At 45.7% G+C, this 12,284-nt stretch overlaps 1 protein-coding gene and 3 pseudogenes across 3 annotated transcripts in view; 2 read left to right on the top strand and 2 right to left on the bottom strand.

Annotated features, from left to right (window-relative positions):
* The first annotated feature begins 2,156 nt into the window (after positions 1 to 2,156).
* Positions 2,157 to 12,284, top strand: part of LOC105479939 (zinc finger protein 560) — a 35,893-nt gene continuing 25,765 nt past the window's right edge. The window contains exons 1-2 of one of the 3 annotated variants that reach the window (XM_011738378.3): positions 2,157 to 2,314; positions 2,636 to 2,724. The gene's annotated coding sequence lies outside the window, so the exon portion shown is untranslated. The other 2 variants (XM_071087617.1, XM_071087616.1) reach the window with 2 other exon arrangements.
* On the bottom strand, positions 2,261 to 5,364 carry LOC105486944 (large ribosomal subunit protein P1 pseudogene; annotated as a pseudogene).
* LOC112426030 (NADH dehydrogenase [ubiquinone] 1 beta subcomplex subunit 4 pseudogene) lies at positions 6,454 to 6,841 on the bottom strand (annotated as a pseudogene).
* LOC112427617 (small nucleolar RNA U13) lies at positions 7,475 to 7,563 on the top strand (annotated as a pseudogene).

Below are 12,284 nucleotides of genomic sequence, written 5' to 3'. Positions count from 1 at the left end.
TGAATGCCTAAAAATTATCCCTAAGATCAGGAAGAAGAGAGGTCTGATTTCTCTTTTGTTATTCAACATTCTACAGGAAATTCTTTTATTTTCTTTTTTTTTTTTGAAATGAAGTTTTGCTCTTGTCACCCAGGCTGGCGTGCAATGGCACCATCTCCACTCACTGCAACCTCCGCCTCCCAGGTTCAAGTGATTCTCCTGCCTCAGCCTCCTGAGTAGCTGGGATTACAGGTGCCCACCACCATGCCTGGCTAATTTTTTTGTATTTTTAGTAGAGACGGGGTTTCACCAGGTTGGTCAGGCTGGTCTGGAACTCCTGACCTCAGGTGATCCACTCACCTCGGCCTCTCAAAATGATGGGATTACAGGCATGAGCCACCGCACCCAGCCTCTACAGGAAATTCTAGCCAGAGCAATCACACAATAAAGTAAAATAAAAGGTTTCCCAATTAGAATAGAACAAATAAAAGTATATTTATAGGTGATATTTGATATATAGAAAATTTTGAAGAATCTACAAGAAAACTAGTAGAGCTCGTAATAAATTCTGTAAAGTGGCACAGTACAACATCAAGAGATGACAATTAGTTTTGTATCTATACACCAGCAATGAACAATCAGAAAAGGAAACTGAGAATGTGATCCCTTTTACAAAAGCATCCAAATAAGTTACATGGGAATAACTTTACTCCAAGAGGTAAAATATTTGTAAACTGAAAATTTCAAAACATTACTGAAAGAATTTAAAGAAGACCTAAATAGAGAGATATTGTATATTCACACATAGGAAGACTCAGTATTATTATTATTATTATTATTTTTTTTTTTTTTTGAGACGGAGTCTCGCTCTGTTGCCCGGGCTGCAGTGCAGTGGCCGGATCTCAGCTCACTGCAAGCTCCGCCTCCCGGGTTCACGCCATTCTCCTGCCTCAGCCTCCCGAGTAGCTGGGACTACAGGCGCCTGCCACCTCGCCCGGCTAGTTTTTTGTATTTTTTAGTAGAGACGGGGTTTCACCATGTTAGCCAGGATGGTCTCGATCTCCTGACCTCGTGATCCACCCGTCTCAGCCTTCCAAAGTGCTGGGATTACAGGCTTGAGCCACCGCGCCCGGCTGGAAGACTCAGTATTATAAAGATACCAATATAACCCAAAGATTCAACTAAATCTCTACCACAAGTCCAACAGTCGTCTTCTTCTTTTTTTTTTTGCACAGAATAAGTGAAGAATGCCTGGTATCAGTAGTATTTCACAATGTAGTATGGGAGGCTTTGAATAATTTGATAAGATATGAGAAATAGTAACAAATACATAGTTGAAGAAGAAAAAGATATACAATAAGGCCAGGCATGGTGCGTGGTGGCTCACGCCTGTAATCCCACTTCAGGAGTGCAAGGCGAGCAGATCGCTTGAGCCCAGGGGTTCCAGACCAGCCTGGGCAACATGGTTAGACCCTGTCTCTACAAAATAATGATAATAATAATAATAATACAAAAATTAGCCGGGCGTGGTGGTGTGCCCGTGTCCCAGCTACTCAGGAGGCTGAGATGGGAGGATGGCTTGAGCCTGGAGAGGTCGAGACTGCAGTGAGCCATGCTCCCACCACTGCATTCCAGCCTGGGCAACAGAGCCAGACCCTGCCTCAAAGGAAAAAGAAAAGAAAAGAAAAAAGAAAGAAAGAAAAGAAAAAAAAAATGGCAATATTTACAGAAAGTATCGATACATTGAAAACGCAGAGGAATCAACGATTAGAATTTAGCAAGGTCAGATAAATAAAAAGGAATAAGAGAAAATAAAGTTCTAAAGACGTGATCGAATGGAGGAAGCAGGCCATTTTGTGGATTGGCAGGTTATCAACTGGAGAGAATCCTGAAAGGGGTCCAGGAACGTGGGGAAAGTTTTTAATGAGCATCCTGAGGGGCGAGTCCATCCCCCGACGTTTCGCCCTCCCGGTCCATTCTGTCACGGAAGCCAACCGGTGGGTCTGGTCCCACATCCAGCCCCGCCCCCGGACATGGGCCCCGCCCACAGCCCCGCCCACAGCCCGGATTTAACCCCCACCTTGTCCCGTGGGCCCATTTCTCTCTGCTGACCCACGCACTGAGCCGACCCCTTGATACCTCCGCACCCACGCGGAGGGAAACTAGAATCCTAAAGAGTTCCATCCTGTCCAACTGCCCACGCAACGAGGCACGCCCCTCCCAATGCTCCGGCGGAAGTGACGTTAGCGGCGCGCCAGTTGTCTCTTTTAGTCGCTGGCGCCTATTGCCTCAGAGCCACCTTTTTCTTTGTGTCGTCTGGTCGTTCACTACTTTGGTGAGGCTTGTGTAGACTAGTGGGTTGGGCGTTGTTTCGCGGGGTGGCAGAGGTCACAATCGACCCAGGGTAATCGAGAATCCTCCTTCGAGAGGCCCGGACCACTCCACTCGCGTCCGCGGGAGCCGCGGAGCCATCGGGCGAGGCCACGTCGGAGAGGCCATTCGGACTTTGGGTCCCCTAGAGGAGCTGGGTGGGAAGTGCAGTATGGGCGCGTCCGAGGGATGTTTTCCGCCATGCGTTCCCGTCTTCAAAAGTGTCCAAGGACTCTGAGGCCTAAAACATAAGTCTCCAAGGCAACCTTTGTGAATTGTTTTTCAGAGGGGAAAGAATTTTGCTGTTCGCGTTTGATTGACTCCGTCCCCAAGATCCCTGCAGCCCCACGGACCTGGCAACTCCACCGTGTTCGGGTGAGCACTGGGAGAAAGTTGGTTCAAGCGGGCAGGTGCTTCCTTTTTTATGCAAACGAGTGTTTCCTGTGAGATTTTGGCATTTTGCCTTTGCGAAACCTGTATATTTTTTATGGACACTTTACGTTCAGGTAGAAAGGTGCTTTCTTAGCTTAGGGTGTGCGTATTTCTGCATGTGCATATAAACGTTTGTAGACCGCGAGTCTTTCTACTAAAGAAAGCTAAGAATACTCAGCTTTTCTTTTCATTTGAAGTTCCTAGCTCTGTACGTCTCCAAAGAGCTTCATAACCAGGCTTCCTGGAAGAAAGGGTGGAGGGTTTACACACAAATACTACAATAATCGAATTTACCGTTAACAGGATGAATGTACTAAGTGTATTTTTTCTGCATTTTTCTTTCGAAAAAACTTAAACCTATGGGTATGTTGACCATCCAGTACGACGAATACGTATCCATTGTAGCTGCACCTGTATTTAGCGTTTTGTGTAGTTGCTGTCTCGTAAATACATTTTATGGTGAACTGTTTGAGAGTAAATGGGAAATTCATTGCAGAGATGAAGCTCGACATTTCTTTTTTTTTTTTTTTTCCGAGAGGGAGTCTCGCTCTGTTGCCCAGGCTGGAGTGCAGTGGCGCGATCTCACCCCACTGCAACCTCCGCCTCCCGGGTTCAAGCGATTCTCCTGCCTCAGCCTCCCGAGCAGCTGGGATTACAGGTGCGTGCCACAATGCCCGGCTAATTTTTTGTATTTTAGTAGGGATGGAGTTTTACCGTGTTAGCCAGGATGGTAAAAGCTCGACATTTAAGTAGTGGGTAATACCTGACTCAATGATAAGAGTGTTGTCTTACTAAAACCGTAATTCTATTTGCATCAAGAAAATTACAAATAGGCCGGGCGCGGTGGCTCACGCCTGTAATCCCAGCACTTTGGGAGGCCGAGGTGGGCGGATCACGAGGTCAGGAGATCGAGACCATCCTGGCTAACACGGTGAAACCCCGTCTCTACTAAAAATACAAAAAACTAGCCGGGCGTGGTGGCAGCGCCTGTAGTCCCAGCTACTCGGGAGGCTGAGGCAGGAGAATGGCGTGAACCCGGGAGGCGGAGCTTGCAGTGAGCTGAGATTGCGCCACTGCACTCCAGCCTGGGCGACAGAGCGAGACTCCGTCTCAAAAAAAAAAAAAAAAAAAAAAAAGAAAATTACAAATAATATTATCTAATATTTGCTCTGTATAATAAATGAAAATTCTCCAAATTGTTCTAAAATATAACGGAGTGTTTTTGGATCTGAGCTCTATTCAAGCTTTTTTTTTTTTTTTTGAGGCAGGATGTTGCCCTGATGCCCAGGCTGGAGTGCAGTGGCATGTTACTGGCTCACGGCAACCACCACCTACCACGCCCAAGTTGTCTTTCTGTGCCTGGTTTATTTCATTTAATGTACTGCCCTCTAGTTCTATCTATGTTGTTGAAAATGACAGAATCTCATTCTATTTTTTTTTTTTTTTTTTTGAGACACAGTCTCGCTCTGTCTCCAGGCTGGTGTGCAGTGGCGCGATCTCGACTCACTGCAACCTCTGCCTCCCTGGTTCAAGCAATTCTCCTGCCTCAGCCGTTTGAGTAGCTGGGTTTTCAGGTACACGCTACCACGCCCAGCTAATTTTTGTATTTTTAGTAGAGATGGGGTTTCACCATATTGGCCAGGATGGTCTTGATCTCCTGACCTCGTGATCTGCCTGCCTCGGCCTCCCAAAATGCTGGGATTACATGTGTGAGCCACTGCACCTGGCCAGGATCTCCTTTTTTGTCTTTTTTCTTGCCTTCCTCCCTGCTCCCCCCCTCCTTTTTTTCCTTCAAGTTCAGCTTTTTATTGAACACATTTCAAAAGAGGTTTGGTCAAAAAGACCGAAGCCAGGCCAGGCACGGTGTTTCACGCCTATAATCCCAGCACTTTGGGAGGCCGAGGTGGGTGGATCACAAGGTCAGGAGTTCTGTACCAACTTGGCCAAGATGGTGAATCCCTGTCTTTACTAAAAATACAAAAAAAGTAGCCTAGCGTGGTGGCAGGCACCTGTAATCCCGGCTACTCAGGAGGCCGAGGCAGAGAATTGCTTGAACCCAAGAGGCGGAGGTTGCAGTGAGCTGAGATCACGCCAGTACACTCCAGCCTGGGCGACAGAGTGAGACTACGTCTCAAAAAAAAAGAAAAAAGACCAAAGGCCATGTCATCATCAGACTCCTCAGATTCTTCTTTCTTTGCTTCCGCTTTCTTCTCCTCATCTGGAGCAGCAGCTGTGGAGGGGGTAGGAGCTCCTGCTGGTGCAGCACCTGCTGCTGGGGGAGCAGGTCCACCAGCTCTTACATTGCAAATGAGACTCCCATGTTGACGTTGGCCAGGGCCTTTGCAAACAAGCCAGACCAAAAAGGTTCAACATTTACACCGGCTGCTTTAATGAGGCCATTGATCTTATCCTCCGTGGTGGTCACCTCGTCCTCGTGCAGAATGTGGGCTGAGTAGATGCAGGTGAGCTTGGAGATGGAGGCCATGTCGTGGGCCAGTATGGGGCTGGTGCTGCCAGATGCAGTGCTAGTTGCCAGATGAAGTGAGGGCCTCACTGCAACGCGGTCCTCGGGAGGACGGAGCACCTTGGCAGCAGCTGAGGAAAGTTTGAGCTCTTGTCACTGAGGCTGGAGTGCAGTGATGCGATCTCAGCTCACTGCAACCTCCACCTCCTGGGCTCAAGTGATCCTCCCACCTTAGCCTCCTGAGTAGCTGGGACTACAGCTGCTCACCACCACACCTGGCTAATTTTTGTATTTTTTGTAGAGATGGGGTTTCACAGTTGCCCAGGCTGGCCTCAAACTCCTGGGCTCAAGTAATCCACCTACCTCAGCCTCCCAAAGTGCTGGGATTACAGGTGTGAGTCACCGCACCTGGCCTGGATCTCATTGTTTTTTATGGATGAACAGTATTCCATTGTATATGTGTACCACACACATTTTCTTTATCCATTCATCTCATCTGTTGAGCTACACTTAGGCCGCTTCCAAATCCTGGCTACTGTGAATACTGCTGTAGCAAACGAGAGTGCAGATATCTCTTCAATATACTGATTTCCTTTGTTTTTTCTTTTTCTTTTTTTTTGTTGAGACGGAGTCTTGCTCTGTCACCCAGGCTGGAGTGCGGTGGCCACATCTCGGCTCACTGCAGGCTCCTCCTCCTCGGGTTCATGCCATTCTCCTGCCTCAGCCTCCCGAGTAGCTGGGACTACAGGCGCCCGCCACCTCGCCCGGCTAGTTTTTTGTATTTTTTAGTAGAGACGGGGTTTCACCGTGTTAGCCAGGATGGTCTCGATCTCCTGACCTCGTGATCCGCCCGTCTCGGCCTCCCAAAGTGCTGGGATTACAGGCTTGAGCCACCGCGCCGGCCTCTTTTTTTTTTCTTAACGTTTATTTTAGGTTTGGGAGTCCATGTGAAGGTTTGTTACATAGGTAAAGAAATCCAGGTATTAAGCCCAGTACCCAGTGGTTATCTTTTCTGCTCCTTTCCCTCCTCCTGCCCTCCACCCTCAAGTAGACTCCAGTGTCTATCGTTTCCTTCTTTGTATTCATAAGTTCTTATCATTTAGCTCCCACTTGTAAGTGAGAGCCTGTGGTATTTGGTTTTCTTTTCTTTTTAATGATTAATAGATGATTTATTTAAGCAAGAATATATATAGTCATCATTGCCAGACTTAATATGAGATGTTAAATGTTCTATCCAATTTTCCTTCCTGGATAAGTTTTTCTTTCCTATCCATGTCAGTTTTGAAAACATAATACCAGAAGAAGAGGGGCCCAATTCTACATACAGCTTCCAGGAGTGAGTTTTTAGGTGTGGGTCTGAAATTAGGATAGACATTTGCTGATCTTGCATAGGTCCAACTAATCAAGGCAGGATCTTCGACGAGCGGTGGTTAGGGTCATTGTACTGGAGCAGGTACTCCTGCTGAAACTGGGCTCTTATGGCCAACTGCTTAGCTTGTGCCCTCCCGGTTTCCAGGGACATGTCATATAGTTGGCCAGGTCAAGCATCGAGGGCAGAGTGGCCAGGCGTGACGGAGTATACTTTGGGAACGACATCTTGGTGACCTAGCACACAACTGCCAGTATTTGGTTTTCTGTACCTGCCTTAGTTTGTTAAGTATAATAGCCTCCAGCTCTCTATGTTTTCACCAAAGACGTGATCTTGTTGTTCTTTTTCATGGCTGCATGGTATTCGATGGTGTATGTGTACCACATTTTCTTTATCTGGTCTGTCATTGAGGGGCATTTATGTTGATCCCATGTCTTTGCTCTTGTGAATAGCACTGCATTGAACGTTTGTGTGTCTGTGTCTTTATGGTAGAATGATCTATTTATTTATTCATTTTTTGAGACAGAGTCTCACTCCGTCTCCCAGGCTGGAGTGCAGTGGCGCAATCTCAGCTCACTGCAACCTCCGCCTCCCGGGTTGAAGTGATTCTCCTGCCTCAGCCTCCCAAGTAGCTGGGATTACGGGTGTTTGCCACCGGGCCCAGTTAATTTTTGTATTTTTAGTGGAGACGAGGGTTTCACCATGCTGGCCAGGCTGGCTGGTCTTGAACTCCTGACCCGTGGTCTGCCCACCTTGGCCTCCCAAAGTGCTGGGATTACAGGCATGAGCCACCTCGCCTGGCCAGAGCACTTTATTTTAAAGATAGCCTTTTCCTTTTGGATAAGAAAGTAATATGCGAGATCCTTTCGTGGGCTGATTGAGTTTTCACACTCTTGTGTGAGATGTGCCTCCCTCATACCTTTTTACCATGTCATCAGCACAAAAGAGAGTAATATGTGGGTTGGTATTTTGACACCCGGAATATATATATCACATATATATTATATATTTATATGAGAATGTATCTATCACATAGATATGTAGAGAGAAAGAGAGAGATCTCTATAACTCTATATTTGCATATATATATTTGTGGGGTTTTTTTGGGGTTTTTTTTTTGAGACTCATTCTGTCGCCCAGGGTGGAGTGCAGTGTCACGATCCTAGCTCACTGCAGCTTTGAACTACTGGGCTCAAGTGATCCTCCCACCTCGACCTCAGAAAATGTTGGGATTACAGGCATGAGCCACCATCCCTTGCAGGATACCTGGAATATCTTGTTCCCCAGCAACCTTTCTACTAATTATTTTAGCATCCATGAGTAACCTGCAGTAAATGAACTTCTTTATATGTAGTTAACATTTTTATAAGTGTATTATCAGGTTAAACCTTTAATACTGGATTTTAGGTTAGAGGACAAATGTACGTTTAATTTTGCTGGATATTATAAATTCCCATCCATAGGTGTTGTACCATTTGGCAGTTTCTGAATCGATGTAAAGTTGTGTAAAAATTATTCTGGAAAGAAATAAGGAACAGACTTTAACTTGTTTTTTGTTTCTTTTTTGTTTGTTTGTTTTACTGCTGCTACATCTGAAGATAGATTTTAGTTTTAACCGCAAGCCACTTGTTTTCAAAAAGACAGTCAGTGTCTTGTTCAGTTTCATCCTGAATAAGAATACTCAAATATATTTTCGGAAGTATAGTGTTCTTACTTTCTTTCTTTTCTTTCTCCCCGTGCCCCCCCACCCTGTTTTTGAGACAGATTCTTCCTCTCTTGCCCAGGCTGGAGTGCAGTGATGCCATTTCAGTTCACTGCACCCTCCGCCTCCTGGGTTCAAGTGATTCTTATGCCTCAGCCTCTGAAGTAGCTGGGATTACAGGCATGCACCACCACGCCTGGCTAATTTTTGTATTTTTTTGTAGAGATGGGGTTTCATCATGTTGGCCAGGCTAGTCTTGAACTCCTGGCCTCAAGTGATCTGCCCACCTTGGCCTCCCAAAGTGCTGGGATTGCAAGCTTGAACTACTACTGCGGCTGGCCAGTAGTGTAGCGTTTTGGTTTATGTTTTACGTGTGAGACATTTTATATGAGTGTTGTTTAATTCTTGTGTTGTATATTCTATTTCCTTTTTAAAAATAAAAATCCTGTTTATTCGGTGAATCACTTCAGCCTGTGACAGTAATTTTGAATCCAGTTCTATCAGTCATCACATTGTATAGTCCATCTACGAATTTGATAAGCATGCTGTGTCTTATCTAATTGCCTTAGCTGAAACCTACAGTACAATTTTTTTTTTTTTTTTTGGCTATAGAGTCTTGCTCTGTTGCCCTGGCTAGAGTGCAGTGGCTCACTGCAACCTCTGCCTAGGGAAGAGTATATTTCCACATTCAGTCAAAAGGCAAAATTCATTTCCTTGCAGCTATAGGACTTGTTGCTGGCTGTTGCTGGAGGCTGTGCTCAGCTCCTCGAAACTGAGGTTTTGTGTGTTGTTGTTTTTTTTTTTTGAGACAGAGTTTCACTCTTGTTGCTCAGTCTGGAGTGCAATGGCATGACCTTTGCTCATTGCAACCTCCGCCTCCCGGGTTCAAGTAATTCTTTTGCCTCAGCCTCCCGAGTAGCTGGGATTACAGGCATTCGCCACCATGCCCAGCTAATTTTTTATTTTGTTTTGTTTTGAGACGGAGTTTTGCTCTTGTCACTCAGGCTGAAGTGCAGTGGTGTGATCTTGGCTCACTGCAATCTCTGCCTCCTGGGTTCAAGCAATTCTCCTGCCTTAGCTTCCCAAGTAGCTGGGATTACAGGCACCTGCCACCATGCCTGGTTAATTTTTTGTGTTTTTAGTAGAGACAGGGTTTCGCCTTGTTGGGCAGGCTGGTCTCGAACTCCTCACCTCAGGTGATCCGCCCACGTTAGCCTCCCAAAGTGCTGGGATTACAGGCGAGAGCCACCGCACCTGGCCTCCCTTCCATCTTATAATGCAACATGATAAAGCTTAACATGTTCCATTAAAAGATAAATGCTTAAAGAATACAGCCCTTTGTTCCACAGCAGATAGTGATGGTGAATTTGGAGCTGAGATGGATAAATTGGTAACTGGCATGTTCACCGTTTTGCCTAGTCAGCATCCACATGTGCCCATCTACACACACTTTGATTCTCTTATAATGATTAAGTCTGCATTTCCACTTAACAAGATTGAAGGGAGAATTTCTCACCCCTAAGTGAGAAGGTGCACAGCCCCTCATCACAGGTCATATTAATTTTTTTTTTTTTGGAATGGATTCTCACTCCTTCACCCAGACTGGAGTGCAGTGGTGCGATCTCAGCTCTCTGCAACTTCCGCCTCCCAGGTTCAAGTGATTCTCCTGCCCCAGCTTCCCGAGTAGCTGAGTGAAGGGATGGCCTGCCCCTCCACACCTGTGGGCGTTTCTCGTTAGGTGGAACGAGAGATTTGAGAAAAGAAATGAGACACAGAGACAAAGTATAGAGAAAGAAAAAGTGGGCCCAGGGGACCGGCGCTCAGCATACAGAGGACCCACACTGGCACCGGTCTCTGAGTTCCCTTAGTATTTATTGATAATTATCTTTACCATCTTAAACATAAGGGAGTGGCAGGACAATAGGATCATTTTAGGGAGAAAATTAGCAGTAAGACATATGGACGAAGATCTCTGTGACATGAATAAGTTCAAAGGAAAATGCTGTGCCTTGATATGCATATGTAAACATCTCCACAAACCTCTTAGCTTTGCGCCAGCAAGTCCCGCCAGCAAGTCCAGCAAGTCCCACCTTATGCCGTAAGGCGGTTTTCTCCTATCTCAGTAAACAGAGCATACAATGGGGTCTCACACCGAGATGTTCCATTGCCCGGGGACAGGCAGGATTTTTAACCAGCAAGCTGCCTTCAGGCACTTGTTTAACAAAGACACATCCTGCACAGCCCAAAATCCATTAAACCTTGAGTCACCACAGCACATGTCTCTTGCAAGGACAAGGTTCGGGGTAGGGTCACAGATTAACAGGATCTCAAATACAGAACAAAATGGAGTCTCTTATGTCTACTTTCTGCATAGACACAGTAACAGGCTGATCTCTTTTTCTTTTCCCCACACTGAGATTAAAGGCGTGTGCCACCATGCCCAGCTAATTGTTGTATTTTTAGTAGACACAGTGTTTCATCATGTTGGCCAGGCTGGTCTCGAACTCCTGACCTTAGGTGATGTGCCAGCCTGGTCTCGAACTCCTGACCTTAGGTGATGTGCCAGCCTTGGCCTTCCAAAGTGCTGGGATTACAGGTGTGAGCCACCACGCTTGAAGCCATGTTAATTTCTACTGAAATTTTGTCATATTCTCCTTGAATATTCTGTTACCTGAAGACTAAATTTTAAATTTAGGCCGGGTGCGGTGGCTTATGCCTGTAATCCCAGCACTTTGGGAGGCTGAGGTGGGCTGATCACGAGTTAAGGAGATCGAGACCATCCTGGCTAACACGGTGAAACCCTGTCTCTACTAAAAATACAAAAAAAAAAATTAGCTGGGTGTGGTGGCGGGCGCCTGTAGTCCCAGCTACCCGGGAGGCTGAGGCAGGAGAATGGCGGGAACCTGGGAGGCGGAGCTTGCAGTGAACCAAGATCTCGCCACTGCACTCCAGCCTAGGCAACAGAGAGAGACTGAGTCTCCAAAAAAGAAAAAAAAAATTTATATATATATATATATATAAATTTAACCTTTAGGAACATATATAAGATAGAAAAGAGAAGTAAATGGTTAGTTTATATAAATACATGCTTAGAAACTAACATGTATACATAAAAATCAAAGAGAAAACTCGGGGCTGGATGTGGTGGCTCATGCCTGTAATCCCAGCACTTTCGGAGGCCGAGACTTGTGGATCACTTGAAGTCAGGGGTTTGAGACCAGTCTGGCCTACATGGTGAAACCCTGTCTCTACTGAAAATACAAAAATTAGTTGGGCGTGGTGGTGGGCACCTGTAATCCCAGCTACTTTGGAGGGTGAGGCAGGAGAATTGCTTGAATCTGGGAGGTGGAGGTTGCGGTGAGCTGAGATTGTGCCACTGTACTCCTGCTTGGGCAACAGAGAGAGATTCCGTCTCAAAAAAGCAAAAACACAAAACCTGCCAAACTGCTGAAGTTCTTGTCTGTCGTTGATCTTGAAGTTATAGTTGATATCCATGGTTTTACTTTTTCAGTGAACATTTTTTGTATTTTCCTTGCCCTCATCCAGAAACTCAGCAGCTCTGGGTTCTGTACCTGATGGAGTGACTCAAATCTTCATTGTGAGAGGATCTTGGTCCTCCATGTTCCTGCCTTTTTTCTATTGTAATTTTTTGTTAATCTTTCTAAGTGGTATGGAAGTGCTAGGAGGTTCTAGATGTCTTCCTTTTCGCCTCAGTTGTATAGCAGTACCCCAGTTTCCCTTTGGTAATTGAGATTAATCCCTTCAGTTAATAGATTATTCCCTCTCACCTCCTTATTTTTCTTTTTCTTCTTGGTTTAATGGATATGAAACTCATAAGGGCCAGATGTTCATCTCACTTTCCAATGTGTTGGGACCAAATAGTTGCCCCTTGGGAAGCATTCCCCATTATGGACTCAGATCTCCAAATTACACTGCTCTACATTGCTGGGATTGGAAGCAAAATTTTT

The sequence above is a fragment of the Macaca nemestrina genome, chromosome 20, assembly GCF_043159975.1.
Source record: "Macaca nemestrina isolate mMacNem1 chromosome 20, mMacNem.hap1, whole genome shotgun sequence".
Lineage (NCBI taxonomy): Eukaryota > Metazoa > Chordata > Mammalia > Primates > Cercopithecidae > Macaca > Macaca nemestrina.
Note: the sequence above shows the minus strand (reverse complement) of the source record. Positions and strands in the feature narration are given on the sequence as shown.